Raw genomic sequence first — 25,000 nt, 5'->3', positions numbered from 1 at the left:
GGGGTGTGTAGAGGGGTGGGCATAATGAGGTGAGGTGTGTAGAAGAGTGGACACCTTGCGTATGTGGGCTGGGAGGGAGAGCTGGGGTGTGTAGATAGGGGTAGGCAAGGAGATGTGTCGTAGGTTGTGGGCAGTGAGGTGTGTGGACCATAGAATAGTAAGCTGGAAAGGTAAGGAAGGAAGGCGATGGGTAGGGAAAGGTGGGGAAAGAAAATGGGGGAGTTGGGAAGGGATGAGGTATGTAAAAGGGTGAGTGGTGAAGGACGAGGAGCATAAAGGAATAGGTTGAGAGAGGTAGGAAACATACAGTAAAAGGAAGAGTAGGGAGGGAAGATGGTAGTGAAGTGGGCAGGGAGGGATGGGGAAGATAAAGGAGTGGATAGGAGTTGGGTGGGTGGGAAAGGGAGGAGTGGTTAGGGAGACGTGGATAGTAGGATGGGTGTCAGGCGGAGGAGGGTAGGTGGTTGCAGGCCGGCTAGGCGTGTGTTATTATACCAAATAATGCATTCCACACGGGGATGGGATGAGGCTGGGTAGGAAGGGTGAAGTGGTGGAATTAAAGTGAACGTGTTAGGTAGAAGTGTCAGTGGGGTTGGGGGAGGCAGGAGGGAGAAAGAGATCCTGTGATGATGGAGATGGAACTGAGGTACTTTGAAGAAGGGGAGGAAATTGAGATAATGTGAAGGAAGAGAACTTAGTATTGTGAGGGGCAGGGAGCAGAAATAGGGAAGGAGATCATGGAGGGGAGGGGAAAGACACTATGATTGTTTGGGGGGGGGGGGAGGAAGATGAAGTATTGGGGAGGGGAACGGAAGTGTGAGGAGAGGAAAGAGACACTGCGGAAGAGGAGGGGAAAGAGAAGATAAAGGAAGGAAGTCACAACGGAATAGGAGGGAGGGAAGAGAAGTGGAAGCATGAAGAGGGGAAGATAAGATAGAGGAAAGGAAAAGACAGTGTGCAAGAGGTGAGATGGAGGAAGGGGAGGAGGAAAGGAAGGAAGAGGACGGGGGAAAAAGGGAAGCACCGCAGAAAACTGGACGGGAAGAAAAAGGAGGGGAAAGAATATGTGTTAAAGTGGAGGTAAAGGAAGGGGAAAGGAGACTGAGAGACCAACAGACTACTGGCAGGACTGAGTGGAGGACGTGAATGAATTACCATGATCCTTAGAGGCACCTGAATGAGATGGACTGAGGCTTACAAGGAGGCGGCTGAGAACGATCTGAGAGGGAGGTTCTGGGGAGAAGGGGGTCGAGTGGGATTAAAGATGAGATCGAGTGGGTTTTGGAGAAGGATTGAGTATAAGAAGGAATGATTTGAGAGGAAGAGTTGTGTGAGTTTGAAGGAAGTTGGAGTAGGAATTGGTGAGTGATATATTATTTTTAGGACTGAGTTAGTGTGGGTGTAAGATTAAGGTTTGGATGTAGAGTCGAGGAACTGAATGTAAGACTAAGCAGAACAGAAGTAAGGCTAAGTGAATTGTAGAGTACGAGTGATTGAGACTGACTGTAAGATCGGAGGTAAGATGAGGAGTTAAATGGAGTGGGTTCAAGAGAAAGATCGAGGGAGTCAGGAGGAAGATTGAGTAGGGGGTGAGAGGACGATGAAGATGAGATAAGGAAGAGATTGAATTCCTTGAGCTCGATAACGTCTTACAGCATTTACGTTACCGCCAAGCAATTTCATGAGCCCTTTAGCTGTCACGTTGGAATTGGATGTCTTCTTCTGGTTACTGGCTGATGGTTTCATGCAGCCGACAGAATCCGTATGTTCAAAGCGATGCATGGAAGGGTAGGTGAGGCTAGGAAAGGGTGAAGCAGAGGAAGTAAGGTGTCATAGGTGAGCAGTGAATCAGGGGAGGGGAGGGGAGGCTGGGTATATTAGGTGAAGCAAGGAAAGGTGTTGCTGGGAAAGGGATGGGTGAGGCAGAGGAAGGTAACGTAAGCTAGACAGGGAATGTTAGGTAGGCAGGTGGATCATGGGTAGGTGAGTGAGACAGGGGAAGATGCAGAGTAACGTACATTGCGCGGAGTAAGGTAGATAAGGTGGAGGAAGGTGGATGGTGAGGCAGGGAAGGTAAGGCTGTGGCGGTTAGTGCGCTAATTACAGGTGGGGGTGATAGAGGTACGGTCAGTGGTGCGTATTGTAATGACTGAGGTAATTTATGTAGTGATGCAACTCTCGCCGCTCCAACACCAGTCACAGATGCACATTTCCAGCGGCTTTCTTGTGTTGTTCCTATCCTGTTTCATTTCTTCTACTCTTATATTTTTGCTCATTTTTCATTTTTCTACCCTTTTTTCTGCTTTCTTTTACTGTAGCAGGCTAATCTCATCTACTTTTTCTAATTCTTCTGTTGAATTGTTCTGTATTTATTTCCTTTCCTCGTACTCCTCCTCCTCATCATCATCATCATCGTCATCATCAAGACCCTCATCATCATCATCATTGTGTCTTCATTTCAGATCTCCTTTCACGCCTGTCTTATTCTCTGTCGTTTGTTTTGTTATAGATTCTCTGTCTGTCTGTCTGTCTGTCTCTCTCTCTCTCTCTCTCTCTCTCTCTCTCTCAAGTTCCCCACCCCCCTGCATCCCTTACGTAATATTTCCCTTTGTGTCTGTTCTCTTGGCTCGTATTTTCCTTTGTTTTCGCTCACATCTTTTAATTCTCGTCTTTTCTCTCTTTTCTCTTTTTCTTTTTTTATTGTCTATTTTGTGGCCACTTCTTTCATTCCTCATTTAATTTCCGTTTCTTTCCTTTAATTTCCCCCTTTCCTACTTTCCCTCCCTCCTCTCCTTCATCCTCTTCTCTCCCTCCTTCTTTCCTTACCCTTCTTTTTTCTTGCGTTCTCCTCCCCAGCTTTCCTTCCTCTCCTTTGCTATTCCTACTCTTTCATTCTCCACATTCCCTTTCTTCTTTACCCCCGCTCTCTCTCTTATATGTCCTCACTTTTCTCTCCTCTCCTCTCCTTTCCCTCCTTTTTCCTCGCTCCTCTTTCCTCCTTTCCTCTTCTCCCCCTCCCCTTTCCTCCTTTCTCTCCCCCTCTCCTCGACCTTGTCTCCCTCCCAATGGTCCTTGTCCCTCACCCTCACCCACGCTAACTTTAATCATTGCATACCTCCTCCTCCTCCTCCTCCTCCTCCTCCTCCTCCTCCTCCTTCTCCCCTCATCGCTTCAACCCTCTCTCTTCTCATCAATCTCCTTCTTATCCCTTCTCACACTTCCCTCCCATTTCTGTTTCCCTCTTCCCCTCTCCTCCCTCCTTCTCCCTCTCCTTTCGTTCCCCTGTCCATTCTTCCCCTGTCCTTGCCTCTCCTTCTCTCCCCTTCGGCGTTGCTAAGCTAAAGGAGTGTGGCGGGCAGGGAGTGAAGGAAGGAGGGAGGGAGGAAGGGAGGACAGCAGGGAAGGGAGAGGGAATGTGGCCCTTGTGGAGAGAGTTCTTAACGGTGTTTATCCTGGCCCGTCTTCTTTGCATTTTTAGCATTGTTGACTATGAGCCGGGGAGGGGAAGGGGAGGGAAGGGAGGGGATAGAGAATGAGGGAGTGGAGGGGAGGGGCGGGCGCGGAGACGAAGAGAGGAGGCTTTTAAGAGGGAGGAAGGGAGGTGAGAGAGAACGCAGTTGGGAGAAGGGGAGGAGAAGAGGATTGATAAGAGGAGAAGAGGGTGTGAGAGGAGAGGTAAAGGGAGGAATGAGAAGAGAGAATAAGAACAGACTGTGAGGAAGAGAAGAGAGGAGTGTGTGAGAATAGAGATTAAGAGAAGAGGAGAGTTTGAGGAGGAGAGAGAGAGAGAGAGAGAGAGAGAGAGGTGGGGGGGGGAAGGGAGAAGAGGAGGTTGTGAGAAAACATGCTAAGACGAGAAAATAGTGTGAGAATGGAAAGGATAAGAAAGAAGAGTGTGAGAAAAATAGGACTTAAGGATTTGGAAGGGAGAAAGGGAGTAATCGGAAGGAAGATGGATGTCACCAAACTGAAATGAGAAAGGGAGATTGTTGCGAGTGTAGGGTGTATGAAGGGAGAAGAGAGGAGAAATGTGACCAGGGTGTATATACCGTATGAAGGGAGAAGAGAAGGGTGAATTGGATGCATATACCGTTTGAAGGGAGAAGAGACGAGAAGGGAGAAGAAAGAGAAGGGAGAATAGGATGTATAAACCGTATGAAGGGAGAAAATAAGCAGCGTATAGGAGAGGTTCAAACTTAACATCTGTACGGTGGCTTTTATGGGGTTTATCGCTTACGTAGTGCCACCCAGGGAGAAAGATGTTGTGCCTCCCTTAAATACCCCGGTCCTCTACGCTTCTGATGAGGCAACAAGAAATTTAACGAGAGATAGACCAGATCTTGACTGAAGCTTCTTGAAATAATCTCCTTCAGTAAGAAAATATGACCGTGTGGAAATTTAGTCAAGAACGGAAATAAGGACATTAATGTAGGCCAGTCGGTTTGCAGAGCCATGGTAAAAACGTAAAATAAACAGTTAATGGGAGGAACAGAAAAAAGAGACAGACCGTAGATGGCAAAAAAAAAAAAAAAAAAAAAAAAAAAAAAAAAAAAAAAAAGTAGGGTGACGCTAAAAATGCTCTTGACAGGATCAGCTACACACGAAGACACGCAAAAAATACCATCTCGCCCTCCTTTCCCATCCCCACCCTCCCCCTCCCTCCCATCCCCCTTCCTCCCTCCCCAACCCTTACTCAGTCAACCCTCACCCTTACAGCCTTATACCCTGGAGTCCAAAATCCTCCTTCCACCCACCGTTTTGTCACATGGTTGCAATTATCCCGCCTAAGTCCGGTTGCTCTCTCTCTCTCTCTCTCTCTCTCTCTCTCTCTCTCTCTCTCTCTCTCTCACACCCAATTGCATAACGCGGCTTGACATTGTGCAGACTGTTATTGTTCCACTTGGGGACTGCGAAGATGTACTGGAATTTGAGTAATGGAAGTGTGGTGTGGGTGTGGATGTTCAGTGATGGAGTTGGAGAGGTGTGGTGTGGGTGTGAGATGGTGTGACAGGAGAAGGTGTACTGTGGATGGGTGTTAGATGATGGGATGTAGGACGAAAAGTGGTGTGGGTGTGGATATGGATATGGATGTTAGGTGGTGGGTTGAGGGAGGTGTGGTGTGGGTGTGATGAGTTGTGATGTGTGTGTGGATGTGGATGTTAGGTGATGGGTTTGGAAGAGGGTGTGGCTCGGGTGGGTGTAATGTGTATGGTGTTGATGGGTGTGAAGTGATGTGTTGCGGATGTGGTGTAGGTGGGTGGGAAGTGATGGGTTGTGGGAGGTGGTGTGGTGTGGATGGGTGTGAAGTGATGGGTTGTGGGAGGTGGTGTGGTGTGGATGGGTGTGAAGTGATGGGTTGTGGGAGAAGGTATGGTATGGTGTGGGGGGTGTTAGGTGGTGATGTGTGGGAGAAGGTGGGTGTGGTGTGGAGGGGTGTTAGGTGGTGGAGGCTGCTATCTGTGTGAGAATTAAGTATGCCCACATGCTGTACTGAAATTGGGTTAATGCTATGAGGTGTGTGTGTGTGTGTTTGTAGGGGAAGGATGAGTCTAGTGTTGCTGGGTTTTTGTGAGAGGAGGTGTGGGTGGGAGGTGATGGATGTGTTGTGTTGATGGTATAACACTGTGTGTGTGTGTGTGTGTGTGAGAGAGAGAGAGAGAGAGAGAGAGAGAGAGAGAGAGAGAGAGAGAGAGAGAGAGAGAGTAGAGTTGAGTTCATTATTTCATTCATTCGTTCCTTTCATTGAGCCATTCGTTCTAATTTGTTGTTATGGTAGTGTCTGGCGTGTGTTGTGGGCCAGAGAACAAGGTGGTGACTGATGCTATGATTCACCCGCGTCACATTACACATGCCACCGCCCTGCCCGCGTCTCTGTCTCTGTCACATACCCTCTTTGTCACACTCATTCCTCTTCCTCCCTCATCAGCCTCTTCCCCTCCCTCCCTCGCCATCCATCCCCTCTGCATCACCGTCCATCTTTCTTTCCTCGCTTATCTAAACCTCTTCTTGTCATTCCCACATTCATTCTTGTTTTTCCCTTTACACACACGTTTCTCATTCCGTCTTTGTCGTCATTGTATTCCTCTTCTGTTTCATAATCTCAGTTTCTTCCTCTGTGTCACATCTTTCATTATGGTACTCGTAATTACAGGGTGTTGGAGAAGAGTCATTTTTGTAAGGGACGGGAGGTGTGGCAGTGTGTGGTGTGTGCAGTGTGTGATGTGAGGAAGTATGTGGTGTGCTTTGACAGTATTGTGTGTGGTGCAACAGTGTGGGGTTTGGTATAGCAGTACCGGTATGGAATTGTGTGATGTGGTGTGGTGGTGTAGTGTAGGGTGTGATGTGCAACGTTGGTAGGGTGTTGGTGTGATGTACTGTATGAGAATTGTGTCCATTCCCTGTCACACATACCGGTGTATTCTCTCTCTCTCTCTCTCTCTCTCTCTCTCTCTCTCTCTCTCTCTCTCCATTCAACTTCCCCTGTCCCTTTTTTCCACATCCCATTTTCTTCCCATCCTGTACCATTTCCTGTCCCTCTTTCTCGCTGGTTCTCTCCCTTCCTCCGTCCCCTCTGCACGTCTATCCTCCCCGCACGATCTCTATTCACCCCCTATCCCCCTCTCCCTAATCCCTCTCCAGATCGCCTTGTGTGCCCATAGCCCCTTTCTTCCCTCCTCTATCCATCCCTCACAATCCCTCTTACTGACACTCGCATATCCTCTTCTGGCATAAACACCCCACCCTCCCTCCACTCTCTCATCTTATAGTCTCTACCCCTTCTGTACAGTCGAGCGATTATTTTCAGATTTTGAGAGACGTATTGAGGTATTATGGTAGGTCTATACTTTTTTTTTTTTTTTTAGGCTACTCAAAATAGCTACATCCTTCGCACTTTCCTTTTTCATCCTTACTTTCTCTGTCTTTACTTTTTTTTTTTTTTTTTTTGTACACTCTCCCTCCTTTCTCGCTGTTCTCTTTTTCCTAGACATCTTTTCATTTTCTTGCCCATCTTTCATCCCCCTCTTGGTACTGGGTTTGTTGTCATCATTTTTTCCCCTCATTTTCTTTTATCTTCCGCTTTCACTTTCACCTTCTTCTTCTCCCACTTATTCATGTTCTCATTTTCCTCATAAATGTAGTGCTCATCCACTTTACCACTTTTTCCTCACTTTCTTCCTCCCTGCTCCTCTTTCATAATTTTCATTCCCCTCATCGCCTTCCTCCTCCTCCTCCTCCTCCTCCTCCTCCTCCTCCTCCTCCTCCTCCTCCTCCTCCTCCTCCTCCTCCTCCTCCTCCTCCTCCTCCTCCTCCTCTCACCTGATCACTCCACCAGCTTAATTAACCCTTCACTTAAATATTCATCCCCCCCCCTCCTCCTCCTCTTCGCATCCTCCTAATGTGTGGTCTGTGTCTCTGTAACTTGATGTAGACCTCTTACTTCAAGCCCCCCCCCTCCTCTCTCTCTCTCTCTCTCTCTCTCTCTCTCTCTCTCTCTCTTTCTCTCTCTCTCTCTCTCTGATTGATCCTCTCACCTCTCGACCCCTCTCACCCCGCCATCTTTCATATCTCTTGATCCCTCTCACCCCCTTATCCCTCACCCCTCTTGAAATTTTAGTGGGTCTGCTTTCACTTCCCCGCCCCTCCTCTCCTTCCTCGTACCTCTTATTTCCTCCTCTTTTCACTGCTATTTATCTCTTCCTTTTCTTCTTTTCCATTTCAGACCCTCATTTGCTTCTTCGCCTCCCGGATATTTCTTACTTGTTTGTCTTACTTGTTTGAGGGTCGTATTCTCGAGGGCTCTCTTAGCACCTTTCCTTTACCTCTTTATTTTGGGATATGGCACGTCTTGTAGGTACCGCAGTTTATTTAGTTTTAGTCGGTATTAGAGAGTTATTAATAAAAATAAGAAAATGTAGGCGGGGGTACAAAACAGAGAGCCGAGGAACAAGTGTTAAAATCCCACCCGAGCCCACATGAAACTGCTTTTAGTGGTCCTTTTATTTCTCAGTCCTTAGTTCTCTCGTGCGACCTTTTCTCCTTTATTAATTTCCTTTTGTTCCTCTTGCCTACTTTCCGTCTCCCAATGCGTTCCCACTTTTATTTCACTGTTTTCCATGCTTTTTCACTCATGTAGTCATTCCATCTCTCATCTTGTCTCTTTTCAGTCGTATTTCGTATATGCTTTTCCCTTTCCTTCATATCCAGCCTCGTCTCCCACTTCTTTACATTTCACCACCACCGTCTCCAGTCCTTTCCTTATTTTTTTATGTCCTTCCCACTCCACTCCTTTCCTTATTGTTTTTTCCTTTCTAGTTTTCATATTTGCTCTTTTCTGTTATCATCGCAGCTCGTATCTTTCTTCTTTCCGACACACATGTTTTCCTATCCACTTCTTAGTTAATTAATTCAGCCAGCCACCAGAGGATTTTCTCCAGCTGGACTCTCTCTCTCTCTCTCTCTCTCTCTCTCTCTCTCTCTCTCTCTCTCTCTCTCTCTCCCTCCTTCCTTCGGTTCTCCACGCTTTTCACTCCCTTTTTCTCCCCTACAAGTCGCTAGAAAAAGAAAAAAAAAAGTATCAGAGAGATGAGAGTGCCGTAGGCCATAACACGACCCTATAATAACAAGGAGAGGTCGGCATTAAACCCGGGTCGCAGTGGGGAGTCGAGGGGCTACCGAGGTGCAGAGATATTGGGTCCATTTTATTCATTAGTTTTCTGGGGGCGACCTGACGGGGGGTGATGGGGGAGGGGTCAGGTCATGAGAGAGAGAGAGAGAGAGAGAGAGAGAGAGAGAGAGAGAGAGAGAGAGAGAGAGAGAGAGGGAGGGAAGGAGGAAGGGAGGGGGGGTGATTAATGGGTGAGATAGGTTGTGGTGGTTGTGGTAAAGGTGGTGATTGTGATGGGTATGAGGGGTGAATTTTTCTGTGTAAGGTGTATTACAGCCTTTCAAGCGCTGTGAATACTACGAAATATGATAAACACTCATCACTTGAGATTACACAATAATAATAATAGTAATAATAATAATAACAATAATTGTAATAATAATGATGATGATGATGATGATGATTACAGGAAGAATATGCTGAGCCAGTCATAGCATTCCGTCACTGTTATGATGTCAATAAAACAACTTACTGTATCTGATGCTGATGTAGTTGCCCACGCTACACACGAGAGGTCAGAGACGTGGAGAGCTCCCAGGTGATCACAAGGAATATTATGTGTAAACAGAGAGAGGTACAGGAGAGAACTGAAGGGGATCGGCTGTGTAGGCTGCTTATATGAACTTGCCTGTGTGGTGCAACTCAGGACAAGCGAAGACCTGTATGCTTGGGCCAGCCACCTCCCATATCCCATCACATACCAACGTCACATACTCGTATTCTGAATGGCTTCCTGTTCTTTCTTCTGCGCATTACACCTCATCATCCTCGTATAATTAGTATTGATGCAAACTGTGTCAATATTTAAACGGTATAAATAACTTGTAGGAGAATGGTAGTGTGTAATAAGCTGGATAAGTCGCTAGAGGAGAGGTGCTGCGTAGCTTCCTGAGCCACTTAGAATATTGGGCAGGTGTCTTTGGAGGATCTGTAACCCAGTTTTCATAGCGGTGTATTTTGCATATTAAATCATGATGCTCTCTCTCTCTCTCTCTCTCTCTCTCTCTCTCTCTCTCTCTCTCTCTCTCTCACACACACACACACACACACACACACACACACACACACACACACACACACACACTGGTGATAGGTAAAAGAGGGTAGGAGAAAGGTTAGGGCAGGGTGTTGTATGTGCAGTAGGTGAATATGACGGACTAAGGATGTTGGTAGGCGAAAGAGGGTACGAAACATGTATACGAGGGGAGAGGGGGATATGGATATGGTGGTTGCAAGTAGGTAAAGGTAGTGAATGCAAAAGAATTAGTGCAATTGAGGTACGCTTCTCAAATTCACAGCGCCGCAAAATGTCGAAAGAGAACACATACCCACTCATTTGTATTTTGTTTATTGGGAAGATAGGCCTAGAAGAGCTTCAATTTGGGAATAAGTACAGTTCCATTAAGTGGGTATAGTACTTCCTTGGGTGATGTGTGTGAGGTGGGTGAAAATAAATGAATGAGATCGACTTAATAGTATCACCACACCACCATTACCACCACCCTCTCACATCATCATCATCAGCTGGAGCAGCATTTCACATCATCATTATCATCATCAGTCTTCAGTAATCATCATCATCAGTCATTAACACCTTCACCAAGACCACCACCACCACCACCACACAGCTTGTCCTTCGAAGTTTCCTGTCAGAAGTATAATTGAAAAAAACTTCCAGGTGAGGTTTGGCAAGAGTAAAAATGTTCTTGCAAGTCACACAGGATTTTAAGTCCCACCACGAGGACAGCTCTTACCGCAGAACACCACCATTTCAAGGACACGGCATCGAGTACTGCACGAAGGTCTCACATTTCTCACACCTTGATTTATTTTTGTTTAGTTTTTATTTATTTTTTTATCCGACTGCCTTTAAACTCCCCGTCCCCTAAGGTCTAATAGTTCTCCTGCGTGCAAGTTGTCACCGTCTGGGCGCCAGTACCCACCGTCCGCTCTGAATGCATGTTAGGGCTATCTCATTCAGGACAGGTGTGGTGGCATTAGGGAGGGTGTTTTTCTGATGTCCATGGTTGGTGTGAAAGATCAGTTAAGAGCGTTTTTACACAGTTTAAGTCAGAGTATTTCCCAGGCAGATTCCCGGGTCGGTCTCTCGTTGTTTTGATCAATAGTTGGCTACTCTCACTTTGAACACCACTTTGCTTCATTTCATGTGATATTTTGAAGGTTCGCTGTCAGTTTCAGATGTATGACTTTAATTCTGTGTATCAGAATTTGTGCTGAATAATGAAAGGACAAAGAAAAGGTGTGTGTGTGTGTGTGTGTGTGTGTGTGTGTGTGTGTGTGTGTGTGTGTGTGTGTGTGTGTGTTTGATAAACATTACAAATACCTGTATATAGATAGATAGGTAGATAGGTACATAGATAGATGTATATGGAGAGATAGATACAGATATAAATAGAGAGAGAGAGAGAGAGAGAGAGAGAGAGAGAGAGAGAGAGAGAGAGAGAGAATAGGCCGGTGGGGGAGCGAGGGAAGTTGGGGAGGGTCGCGGGAGATGATGGGGAAATGTAGCCTGGGGTGAGATAGGCGAGGAAAGACCAGGTGATGATAATGAAGGACTGAGGAGGGTGATGTAGGGAGGGGGAGGTGGTCAGATGTAGGGGAAGAAAACATTAGAGCAAGAAATAATTAAATCTGCAAAGCGGATGGCCATTGTAAGCAGTTTGTCTTTAACGGTACGATTACAAGATGAAGACAGTGATAGCAAAGAAGAAACTATCCCAACCATGTGCTATAGAAACATCATCATCATCATCATCATCATCATCAGTCATCGTCATCATCATTATCATTTATGGTCATGAAAGGAAAATTCATAGTAAAAGGCATACAGAAAACATTTACCTTCGTATTGGAATCTGAAATAAATTATACTGATATAGTGGAAGTGGTTGTGTGTGATCTATAGTGTAGTGAGCTGGAGAAAGAAGTGGTGAGGGATGGAGGAATGGTGGAGAGACAGGTTATGGTGATGGCGGTGGAGGGGAAGCAGTGTATATAGGGATCAGGGTGGTGGAATCGTGTGAGAATTGGTAGAGTGGGATAGACGTCAATTGATGTGGATGAAGGAATGTTGGCAAGTTTGGCTGAAGTAGAGGTTATGGGAGTGAGAGGTGAGAGGGGGGTGGAATTGGCGGGATGGACGTGATGGTGGGGTAGGAGTGGGGCAGGTGTGGGAGTGGGGTGAGGGAAGGGAGGGGTCAGCAGGGGGAGTGGGGTGAGGGAAGGGAGGGGTCAGCAGGGAAAGTGGGGTGAGGGGAGGGAGGGGTCAGCAGGGGTAGAGGTGGATAGGATGGGCGGGATAGGCGTGGGGAGTGAGGGAGGACGGGCGTGATGTTGTGGGGCAGGAGACAGGGAGAGGGATTAAAGGAGTGGTGGGGGAGGCTGGCGAGAGGGGAGAGGGGCGTGGGGAGTGGGGGTGGCTCTTGTTTACTCTCGCCCGAGGAACAGGTCTTGCCCGGGCCCAGGAATTTGCTCGCTTCCTGTGGAGACTTGGCGGGAAGAACGAGTGGAGGAAAGGAGGTGGGGAAGGAAGAAAGGGCGCAAGGAGAGAAAGAATAATGGAGGGATGGAGGAAAGGAAAACTAGAGAGGGGTGGAGGAAGACAACGAGGGAGAGGAGGAGGAGGAAGGTGCAAAAGATGTTTAGAATAGACGATGGACAGAGACTGAGAAATGTAAGAAAGAAAAGATAGGATAGAAGGGTGAGTGGGAGATAAGACAGGGCGTAGAAAGGAGAGAAGAGATATAAAAAAGGAAGAAGAGAGGATGGATAGGGAGAAATAAGGCCAGTTCAAGGATAGGGGAGTGTTGAAGGGTCAGAAATAGGGGTGTTGGTGGAGCATTTGAGGAAGGTGTGAGGATGGAGGGAGGGGGGTGATACGTTGTTATAAAAGGGTAGGAAATATGAGAAAGAGGGAGACGTGAAAGAGAGAAGAGACGTAGGAAGGGAAAGGTGACCGAGAGGCTTGAAGGATGGGTGGATAAGGAGTGTGAAAGGGGGAGACATGGAGACGGTGGTGGAGCATTTAAGAGAGGTGTGGAGATGGAAGAGTGAGAGGGCTAAGAGAGGAGATGGGAGAGGCAGAACAAAAGGCCATAGGAAGGAGAAGGGACTTGGGAGAGGAAGGATAAGATGGAGACGAGAAAGATAAAGGAGTGTGAACGTGAGAAATGGGACGATAGTAGGGCTTGTGAAGGAAGTGGTAGGAGAAGCGTGCTAATTTGCTAAAAGGGAGAGGAAGTGTTGAAGGAGGGGAGGTAGAGAAGGACGTAGAAAGCAGAGACATAGGAAAGGTAGAGTAAGAGGGAGAAACGGATAGAAGATGGTTAGTTTAGTGCAAAATGATGAGAAACAGGGTGGTGATGAGCATATGAGGGAGGCGTGAAGAAAAAAAAACGTAGGATGCAAAAAATGAGGTTAAGGAAAGTTGAAAACAATAAAGAAAATAAATGGAGGTAAAATAAGGAAAAGAATAAGAAAGGAAACAGAAGTAAAGGAGGAAATAAAGCAAAATCAGGACAGGTGAAGAAGGGACGTAGGAAAGGAAGGTAAAAAGGAAAGAGTGAGGGATAGAGGAGGGTGAGAAAGAGTGAGAAATGAAGGCGGTGTGAAGGTGTGTGTACTGGGGGGAGGAGAGGGGGACAAGGGGCGAGGCTGGGGTGTCACTCTGCTTCACCTAGGATGGGCCTCTCAGTCACGTCAAGGTGTGTGTGTGTGTGTGTGTGTGTGTGTGTGTGTGTGTGTGTGTGAGAGAGAGAGAGAGAGAGAGAGAGAATGGTACCGGTACTTTGCATTTTACAGAACTAATGTGTATGTATTTTTGTTGGTTTTGCGCTAATGTGTCCCGTCGTCTAAATATGTGTGTGTGTGTGTGTGTGTGTGTGAGGGTAATTGTACACCCTTGTCTGGTCCTCCACTTTCCTAGTACACCACTGATCAGACTGGTGGAGCCTGGTACAGTGCTTAACTGGAGAGGGGAGGTGGAGGACAGCTATTTGCAAAAACAGTTATGTCTCTGTATCTATCTGCCTGTCTATATCTGTCTATCTGTCTGTTTATCTATGTAAGTCTCTCTGTATTTGTCAGTGTCCGTCCCTGTTTAAGTCTGTCCACACTGTATATATCTATCCGTCTGTCTTTCAATCTGTGTGTTTGTCTGTCTGTTGGCCTGTTCTTTATACGTCTTCTCGTCTCCTAGCTAGCATACCTCTTTGCATACCTGTGATGTGTGTAGACTGAACACACAACATACCCAATACAACATTTCCCCTTCACAATCACAATCCTCGCTGCAGACACTCCTTATTCACATTTACTCTGTCACTATCACTTCCCTGTCACCTTCCTGCATTGAGCCTTTTGAACCGATCCAGATAAAAATAGGTAGTTTACATTGACCTGAGGAGATTTATTTATTTATTTATTTATTTTGTAACTCAATGGCAGACTAAGCTAACACTGCGACTCTGCATCCTTTCCATGGCACTTCTTCGTGACTAGTAAGGTATTCTAGATATAATCTCTTCTTACAGCTCAATATTCTAGGTGGAGAGATACTTGTGGCATTGAGGAGTTCGTAACATATCTTCCATAACGATTTATTTTGCGCCCTTACACCAGTATTTTGTGTATTATTGATGCGAATTATATTGATGCTAAGACAGTACTGAACAGCATTTAAGGGAAAGTTAAACTGTAAAATAAATCTGTATGGAAAAGGTGTAACGAAGCCCCTGCCACGTATACTATGTACACTCCTGACTCCTTCAAGCCTGTCTGTTTCATGTGTTTCACCCCTTCGTTACGATGACGAATTTGCTCAGCCTCCCGCGAACGTCTGGTACTGAAAAGGTTTAAAGCAACATCGGCATAAGTTCATCATCATCATTATCATCATTGCCGTCGTAGTCGTCGTTGTCACTTTCATCATCATCATCATCGTCATCATCATAGCCATCATCATTATCATCATCATCATCATAGCCGTCATCATCATCATCGTCATCATCATCATAGCCATCACCATCATCATCATCATCATCATAGCCATCATCATCATCATCATCATCATCATCGTCGTCGTCGTCATCATCATTGCCGTCGTCATCGTTGTCATTATCATCATTATCGTTGCCGCCATCATCATCATCATCACTGCCGTTGTAGTCGTTTTTATCATCAACGTTGCCGTCGTCTTCGTTGTCATTATCAGCATAATCTTGACCGTCGTCGTCGTCGTCACTATCATCATCATCAGGACGGGCAGGATGACTGGCCCGAGACACCAAAGCACCCCACCTCCTTCAAGACAATATTAAGTCAATCGAAAGAAGATATAGGATTGACCGAGCGTAAAATTACTAATGTAGATATGACGACCTTTTGATCCATTATGCCGTCCACAAGATTAATTTTACATATTACGTGTCAGGATCATTTTTTTTCGATGTTTTTTCTTTTCGTGAGGAGGTCAGGCTGTTAACCTCACCGCAGGGGGAGCCATTCACCTTCATTTCATATTCATTCTTTTTATATGCATGTTTTATTCCCACACATTCTTCACTCATTTCTTTCTTTACACGTCCATACACCTCGTTTATTTCAGGTACCGTTTATTCTTTGCCTGTTTATATATTTTTACTTAAAGATTTATTTAGTGTTTTTATCAGATTTTTCACTCACCTTTTTAGTCCATACCTGTTCTCGTTTCCTCCCCTTTCTTTTTGTTATACCTATTCTGTTCTTTTTTCCAGTTTTATATTAACTTTATTTTATTTAGTCCTCGTCTCTTCTTATATTTCCTGTTTCCACATCTTCTATCTTCATAAATTTTGGGGTTTTTATTCATTCTTTATTTTTTACACATTATTATTACCTCATTGGTTTCGTTCGACTTTTAATTTAAGTTTTTATTGATTCTCCGTCTTGTCAAATTTCTTCCTTATTAATTTATTTACCCTTTGATATTTGTGGGATTTTTTTTTTGGTCATTCATTCCTCATCTTTGTATATATTTCTTTCCTTCCACATTTTTTCATGGAAGTTTAATTTTGTCCGTATTATTTTTATTTCTTGTATTTTATTTATTTTGCATTTTAATATAATGTTCACTTCACTTTTTAATTTTCGTTTTATTTCGTCTTTTCATATACAGTTCTTCTTTATTTTTCGTACACTTCTGGTCCTTCGATTTTAAGGTATTATTTATTTCTCATCTTTTCATTATATTTCACTTCCACATTGTATTTTTCACTTACCGTGCAGTGACCAGCAACCTCATTCTTGCCCTTGATGTTTTTGTCGCTAGTGTGTGTGTGTGTGTGTGTGTGTGTGTGTGTGTGTGTGTGTGTGTGTGTGTGTGTGTGTCTGTCTGTCTGTCTGTCTGTCTGTCCGTATATGTGTGTGTGTGTGTGTGTGCATGTGTGTGTTTGAATGTGTATGTGTGTGTGTGACAGTGTTACTTTCCTTTTCAGGTAGATATTATAGAATAAAAGCTCATTTCCCTCTTTCCTTTGAAATGTCCATAACAGCTTTTCCATGCTTCCTGGTGGTCCTTCTGACTGTTTCCTGTCGGATTCAGCTGGAGGGTTTGGTGGGTGGGGGGGAGCCTTCCTGCATTTCTGTCCTTGTCTTTAACTGATTGAATAGTTGTGTTTGATATAACCTTCCCAGTACGAGACAGCCGTGAAAGGACCATCAGGTGTGTTGCTGTTTACTCTCCTCTGTGCTCCTTTGTACTTTGTGTGTGTGTGTGTGTGTGTGTTTGTGTGTGTGTGTTTGTGTGTGTTTGTGTGCTGTCCTTGGCAGCACTTCGTTCCCTCTCGTGTGTTGCCCTGGCGAGGTCACCTTATCCGGGGTCATCAGAGGTCACCGGTGGTCAGTTGGGGAGAGAGGGGAGAAAGGGGAGGGATTACTGGAGGGAGGGGAAGGGGTAGGGATTACTGGAGGGAGGGGAAGGGGTAGGGATTACTGGAGGGAGGGGAAGGGGTAGGGATTACTGGAGGGAGGGGAAGGGGTAGGGATTACTAGAGGGAGAGGAAGGGGTAGGGATTACTGGGGGGAGGGGAAGGGGTAGTGATTACTGGAGGGAGGGGAAGATGTAGGAATTACTGGAGGGAGGGGAAGGTGTAGGGATTACTGGAGGGAGGGGAAGGTGTAGGGATTACTGGAGGGAGGGGAAGGGTGAGGGATAGCTTGGGGGAATTGTGGGAGGGATGTCGGAGTTGAGGAAAGGTGGGGAAGGAGGCGGTGGGATTACTGTACATTTTCTTTTATTTTTTCCCTTTTTCCGTAGACAATGAACTCTATGGAACTGCTCTGCGAGGGGAGGGTGCGATGGAATTTTTTTAGTGCAATTGTTAAAGAGGAAACTGACGGCCTGCTAAGTATGTTCTATCGGCGTAAAATTCCTGTCTCCTCTCCCGCTTTTGATCTCCATGGACTTCGAAAATTTGTTTGGTAAATTTGAAGGACGTGACACGATGACAAAGACATGTGGACAGATAAGGTGTTAAGTGTCAGTTGCTGCGGATTCCTTATAATGGTCCAGAGAGAGAGAGAGAGAGAGAGAGAGAGAGAGAAGCTGGAGAATTTTTGTTTCCCAGTGTACCTTATAAATATAGATGAAAAAACGGGGAGCCAACGTTAGAAAATGTTCCGTACGAGATCCCTAGAGGTATTGTACTCGTGTGTTTAAGGAAGCTGGAGGTGGTTGACAGTAGGAAAGACGGATTAAAGAAGACAGTTCCAAGAGTTGAGTTGCATACATGATCGACGGGAGAGGATCGGTTAAGTTTTCCATCAGTTAGAGAGCTGGACAGATAGACGTGTGTAACTACTATCATAGATGGGTGATACGTGCCCGCCATAAAGGGAGGGATGCAGCTTGAGTTGAGGAGTAGTGACATGGGTATCAAGGAGTGGAGAAAGCATAGTAGGAAAGAGATATTAGAGGGAAGGTAGTGGGAAGGGAATACCAGAAAAAAGCAGAATTAAAGGGAGTGGGGAGTGTTGGGAAGGGGGATAGGGAGGGGGTAAATGTAGAAAGCGATGTGGATGGTACGGGATAGAAGGGACAAATTACCTGGGTAGGGAGGGACTTATGAGGAGGTGGGGGATTACTAGGAAAAGGGATGAGAGGAGAGGAAAGTCGAGGATTGGGGGAGGACGCGTAGGTAGAGGGCCGATATCGTAAGGGGCAGAAAGAAAGGAAAGGTACGGGAATAGGGAGAGGCGGAGGAAAGTGAGGGATTACAAGGAAGAGGGAAGATAATGGGAGAGGGACTGGAGGGAGTGGCAGCGACTGGGAGGTGTCAGAGCGAGGGAAGGGCGGATGATGAGGAGAGAAGGATCAGATGAATGAAGAGACAGCGGAGACGAAGAACAGACTGGAAAGAATGAAAGAGCGGAATGCTTGGGAGGGGAGGGGATGAGAGGAGGGAGAGAGATGGGAATGGTATAAAATAGGTGTGAGAAGGGGAGGAAAGAGGAAGAAAGAAGAATGGAACAAGTAAAGTAGGTGGGGAAGGAGAGAGTGAGGAAGGGAGATATGAGTGGAGAAGGGAAAAGATCGAAGGAAGGGATAACAGTAGAAAGTGATATGGGGATAGAGAAAATATGGAGAGAGGAGGGAAATTACATGGGATGACAGAGGGAGGAGAGGTTGGAGGGAGGGATGGGGAAGGGGAGGGGAGGGGACAGTAAGAACGGGGGATTTCGGGACAGCGGCAGTGGAAGTGAAAGGAGTTCTTGGAAGGAGAGAGAGAGAGAGAGAGAGAGAGAGAGAGGGGGGGGGATATAAGAAACGAGAGTCTATGGAATTGGTAATGGGTGGGGGAATGATTACAGAGAAGGTACAGAAGAATGGGAAGAGTTTACACTGGAGAAGAGGCTGAGGCAGGATGATTCAGCCAATTAATGATGTGAAAAGGATAGTAGAAAATAATAGAAGGAATAGGCCAGAGGGAGTATAGGACGATGGCAGAAACGGTAATAAAATTCGGATGGTTATACGTGGAAAGGAAGAGAGATAATATGCATAAATAAAGGTATAAATGAAGAGCTGAGTTAAAGGAAGAGAGAGCGTGGGAAGAGGAGAAGAAGGGAATAATGATGGCATGATTACAGGGAAGATAAAGAAGAATGGATGGATAGTTACATGTGAAGAGAAATAATAGAGAGAGAGGAAAATGTGCAGGTGTTACCAAAGGAAGAGAGTAAAAGGCATGTGTAGTGGAATGGGGAGAGAAAGAGAGGGAGAGGGAGAGAGAAAGAGAGAATGGGGTGTGGGGAGTGGGGAGACTACTGAGGAGAAAGGTTACAAGATCTGACCAATGGAGTGGATGATCAGTAGGGCAAGAGGCGAAGGAGAGGGAATTGGGGGAGATTGATGTAGTAGAGCCAATAAGAAAAAATATCCCTAGAGGTCAGGGAAAATGATGGAGATGGGACGAGGAGGTAAAGGACGGCAAATGGGTGCGTGTGTCAGCCAGAGAAGAGTGAAAGGAGAGAAGATAGTGGAGAGATAGAGAGAGAGAGAGAGGTGAATGAATTAGCGAGAGAAGGAATTAGTTTTTATTGTTTTCTTTCATCTAGCTACCTGCAGGCGATTTATTTTTTCATCCAAGGGAGGGGGTGGAAAGTCACCTTGTGAAATGACGATTTTTATATAATTTCCTGGGGCCACTATGCGACTTTAATCATCTAAGTATCCCCGATCTGATGACATTTTTTCATTATAATCAGGCCTCCAGCAAATAATTTTCTGCAGTTAAGGAGGCTTTTTTTTTGCATTGAAGGAGTTAATGAAGGCTATTTCTAACCTCCCCAGTTCGAAAAATCTTGCAATAAATGAATAAAATCGCGGTAGAATGATAAACTGCATCGCTGCATTGAAGGGGTCAGAAAGAACCTCTGCTATTGTACGTTCACTCCAAGCTGACAGAGACCGCTAACTTTTCAGATCGGTTGATGGCCCAGAGTAGTCAGATTGGAGGGTTGATTTGACTAGTAATCAAGGACATTTATTCCTACCTCAAAACTAAAGCTCAATTATTTTTTTACAACCATGGCTTTGTATTTATGTTGTGACCCAGTTCCCTCATATGAAAACCAAATGGAGTTGCTAACCTCTTCAGTACAATGACGTTTTATGTAGTTATTCATATTTAGTTCAGTGGAGTTCCTAGGTAGACAGAAGCTTGTGGGAAATGTATCTTACCTCTTCAGTTCGAGTTTATATAAAGTGAAGAAAAATCGTCCTCAGATAACAAGAATGCAATACAAAACGTGTCATCAGATGGAAGGGGTTGACAGGGAATAAGATATGAGTAAGGGTGGTGAGGAATTGAGATGGAAGGTGGGTGGCTGAGTCAGTGAGAAAGTGGTGAGTGTGGAGTAACGTGAGAGGGAAGAGGGTTTGTGGCAAGTGGGGTGTGGCTGAGAGAGAGAGAGAGAGAGAGAGAGAGAGAGAGAGAGAGAGAGAGACTGATGTGTGTGTGTGTTTTTTTTTTGGGGGGGGAGGGGGAGGTACCCGTGAATGAGGTATGTTCGGTGTGTATGTGTTTGATGTCTCTGTGTGTGCTTGCGATTGTGTGTGTGTGTGTGTGTGTGTGTGTGTGTGTGTGTGTGTGTGTGACATGTACACCAGTGAGCGCACCTGTATATCGTGCTTTTGTCAACACTTCCACTCAGGCCCTGTGTGCGTGTGTTTGTCAGGTGTACACAAGTGCGTGACGTCCTGCAGCTGTCATGTGCGTCTCCGTGTTGTCCCTGTGACGCTTCTATTCGGTTGCACACACACACACACACACACACACACACACACACACACACACACACACACACACACACACACACACACACACACGCACGCGCACACACACACACACACGCACGCGCACACACACACACACACACACACACACACACACACACACACACACACACACACACACACACACACACACACACACACACACACACACACACACACACACACACACATACTGACATTGGAGATCTGTGCATAAAAACACCCACGGGAGCTCTCTCTCTCTCTCTCTCTCTCTCTCTCTCTCTCTCTCTCTCTCTCTCTCTCTCTCTCTCTCTCTCTCTCTCTCTCTCTCTCTCTCACGTACACCAACAAGCGAACCCCAAAAATATCAGATGAAAAAAATATTAAAAAAAAAGACGAAAGAATGTGAGCTAGATTTCAACACCATCTGAAGAAAAAAGAAAGTGAGTGAGAGCGAAAAAGTACAATGAAAACAGAAACAGATGGTGTACATTGCTTTGTGTGATCGTAGGTGTGTGTGTGTGTGTGTGTGTGTGTGTGTGTGTGTGCGATCTTGCTTCAGTGTCGTGGTGGTCATTATCTAGGCGCATCCACATGTACACCCAGAGTTTGTGTCGTGTGTGCGTGTGTATGTATGTGTGTGCGTTGGCGTGTGTACCCACCTGAGCACACAGTGGGAGTACACAGGACAGGGCAGCGTGTACACAGCGGCAGGTGGCGCCCCCGGACAGGTGTAGTCCTGGTCATCTTCATCCCCTTCCCTCTCCCCACCCTCACACCCCTCCCCCACACCCCCATTCCCCCTCCTTCACCCTCATACCCCTCCCCCACACCTCCTCTTCCCCTCTTCCATACTCACATCCCACCACAACACTCTCCCTCGCCCTCACCCTCACATCTCGCCCCTACCCTCCCCCTCTCCCCCACCATCACACCCCACCCTAACACTCCTGCTCCCCCAACTTCACACACCCTCCCTTATCATCCAACACCTCCTCTTGCCTGCCCCCACCTCCTCACACCCCCTCTCCTACCCCCACACATCCTCCATCCCTCACATCCTCCACCACCCCCCACACACCCTTCACCATCACATTCCATTAACCCATTTTCATCATGTTTTCCTGCCTTCCAATATTATCCCCGTCCACACACTCCTTCACATATCTATACCTGTAATTCACCCTCTGCACTGTCGTAAGCATAATGTATTCAGCCTGTATAGTGCGTAATCACGACGTAGTACATAAATTTGCACATAAATGGCCAGATTAGCACCGCCTATCTAATTATGGACGTAGAGGTAATTTGTGCCCGATGATTAGCACAGTGGTAGTACACAGCGTAAACAGCATTCTCATTACATCAGCACAAGGTAGAACACAGGTATGCTCGCAGCTGACACAAATTAGAAACAGTCTCTAGGAACTCCATCTTTCAGTGGTTTTTCTTTCCCACTTCTTCTGCCAAACGATTATCTTCCAACGTTACAAACTTCTTAAAATACGACACGCAACAATCTGATTTCTATCCAGGTCCCCAATTGTACCAGTCGATGACGGCAGCGGACCAGTCACCCCCACCCCACGTCTACACACTCACACACGGGGACAAAAAACACACACAAACACTGACCTCTGCTGGCACGCACGCAGAGCCGTGTATGTGCCACACACACACACACACACACACACACACACACACACACACACACACACACACACACACACACACACACACACACACACACACACACACACACACACAGGCGAAAGGAGGGAGAAGTAACGAGGAATAAAATAATAGAGAAGGGGAAGACAGATGGAAGGGAGAGCGAGTGGAAGGGGGAGTTAGAGGGAGCGAGGATGGAGATACTGGGGAAGATAAGGGGAGGGGGAAATAGGGCGAAGAGATAGGAGAGGAAGATCTGGAGGGAACAAGATGAGGAAAACCAGAAGAGAAATGGAGCACACACACACACACACACACACACACACACACACACACACACACACACACACACACACACACACACACACACACACACACACAAATCAAAATAACCTGAATATAAAGAAAATTCCACCCACTACTTTTGGGGAGGGAATAGTTTTGGTTTGTAATGGGCCTTTTCATTTTTTTTTTTTTTTTTTGATGTACATATACTTTTGTACCATGTGTCCTTCCAAGTAAAGTATGGCAGATATTAATCCAAATATTATGCTGTCACAACAAATTATGGCGACATACACCACGAAACTCTTGATAGCAGTTATGATGAATCTTATGGCAAATGAGTATAGTATTGAGAATATTAATAGCATTGCTGGGAGACTTAGGAACGTCAGCGAGGTCCTCAGATAACCAGATCAGTTCGGGTGACGTCCTTGTATATTTATTCTTTTTGCTCTGAGGCGATTTAAATCAGTTAAGGAAAGGTCTCGTGTTGAAGGAATTGTTAAGGCTACATCTCTCCCCTGCAGCTCGAAAAGCTTATCCTAAGCTGATTAAAATCACTAGGAGGTGACAGGAATATGAGACTTCCCAGGGCTCGGTGGGTGAATTCTTTAGGCATGTGTGGTATGTGTTAGGCATCCTCCCCCTGGACAACACGGACAGGAATGAACGCGTCTCAGCCGGGATGATGCGTACCGGTCTGACCAGCCCGAGATGACTCAGTGTCTGTCTGGCGAGCGCAGTGTGGACGGTGTTGGTGAAATCAAAGCTTAAGCATCCAGCGTCCCTGTGTTGATCCGATAAACTTACAGAAAGGTTATTAAGAGCATCTTCGACAAACATGAGTGTTTTAGTAATAAGTGCTGCCCCCGTTGGAATGAAGTATATTCAGAGTAAAGTATTGTGTGCAACAGTCATCAGATTCGGAGCAGATTTTTACTTTAGAGAATGAAAAAAAAGAAGTGAAAACTGGCACCTGAAGGTGAGCAGTGTTCTAAATATATTCTAGCTTCTTGCAGCTGAACAGTTGAACGAACTAAAACACATCGAAAAATTCTCAGAACGTGGATAATTTCCGAGAAAAAGGCTGAAAAATGCAATAATACAAACAAATGAAGTACCTCTACAGAAACAAGCAAGGGTTGTATGTTATGTATAAGCCAAGCTCCTGTGAGACAAAGGGTCTGTGAGGAAGAGCCAAGGTGTCACTGACACAAATGATCTTAGTCTTTAGTGGTTCAGCAGTTGCTCCTCAGCTGCGGCTAAACATGCACTTGTATCAACAGAAGATAAGAGTAATAACAAACAAAAAAAATTCTAACTTGCTTAAACGAGCTTTTATGGAATAACAGAAAGCAGTTTAGTTTTGTGTCTCTTCATTTATCCTATTTACTAAGTGGCTAAGTTATAAAACTAATTAAAAAAAAAATTTGCCCCTTGAAATTCTCTCTCTCTCTCTCTCTCTCACACACACACACACACACACACACACACACACACACACACACACACACACACACACACACACACACACACACACACACACACAGGGAGGGCCACAGCATCGCTTAAGCTTTTCAACATAGGCAAAAACAAAATTAATGACAGTGACAGTGACGTAGATACAGGCGCGTCACAGTGAACAGGTGGCGTGCGTCTGTGTTACTTTACGAGCTACTTCTGTGTTACGCTGCGGGGTACAGTTGCTTTCAGAGGTATTTTGCGCGCCTGTGATTCCTGTACCACTTTTGAGGTATAGAACGAGATGTCAATTCTCCCTGCTTCCTTGAATATTACTCATTAATTTAGTAAGATATTAGGTATTTACAGTTTCCATTGTGTAAAATAACTTAACTTTTAGTAATTAACATCTTGGTTACGGTGAGACTGGTTGCCAAATAGACGACGTTAATATCTCTTATGTCACGAATTACGTTAGTGTTACGGTTGTGTTATACTAAGGTAGCGACACTGAGCGAGTTACGAACGTTGTAAAGGCGAGTTATGTCAGTGTTACGTTATTACAAGTAGCGAGTTTAAGTGTTACGGTACGACAGAAGTAGCGAGTTACGTCAGATGTTACGTCACGACAAAGCTAGCCAGTTAGATACGGATTGCGTTACGCCAGGGGCCGGGTGTGCTTTTGTAAAGGGTGAGTTACGACCATGGGAGTGACGCGTGCCTCGTTAAGTCCCTATAAATTAATTAGCGAGGGTGTGCACGTGAGGCAGGTGGCGCTGCTCACGTGCCTTTGTTGATGTTAACCGCACGTGAGCACCACCACCACCACAACAACAACAACAACAACACCTGCCCCGCATCACCATCAAAGCAACTTTTTTTCTTTTTTTTTCCGCTGCCTAAAGTACGAAGAGGTATTGTTTTGTTCACTTCTGTATGTCTGCAAGGTGTTTCAGATCATGCTAACAGTTTTAGGACATGTGGGGACGTTCATAGCTCGGAATCTTGCTTGCTTCAACGTTCCATGTCCTACCATTCCACGGCTTCGTTTAACCCTTTGACTGGTGGGTACTTCACGCTGCAGAACAAAATCATGTGGGATT

General features: G+C 45.7%; 1 protein-coding gene across 1 annotated transcript in view; it reads left to right on the top strand.

Moving 5' to 3' along the window:
• Nucleotides 1-25,000, top strand: part of LOC145406780 (cyclin-dependent kinase 4-like) — a 236,115-nt gene that overhangs the window by 40,566 nt on the left and 170,549 nt on the right. The window lies entirely within an intron of this gene.

The sequence above is a fragment of the Coenobita brevimanus genome, chromosome 71, assembly GCF_032717465.1.
Source record: "Coenobita brevimanus isolate Jiangsu-jjx chromosome 71, ASM3271746v2, whole genome shotgun sequence".
Lineage (NCBI taxonomy): Eukaryota > Metazoa > Arthropoda > Malacostraca > Decapoda > Coenobitidae > Coenobita > Coenobita brevimanus.
This window is presented reverse-complemented; position numbering and strand designations above follow the sequence as displayed.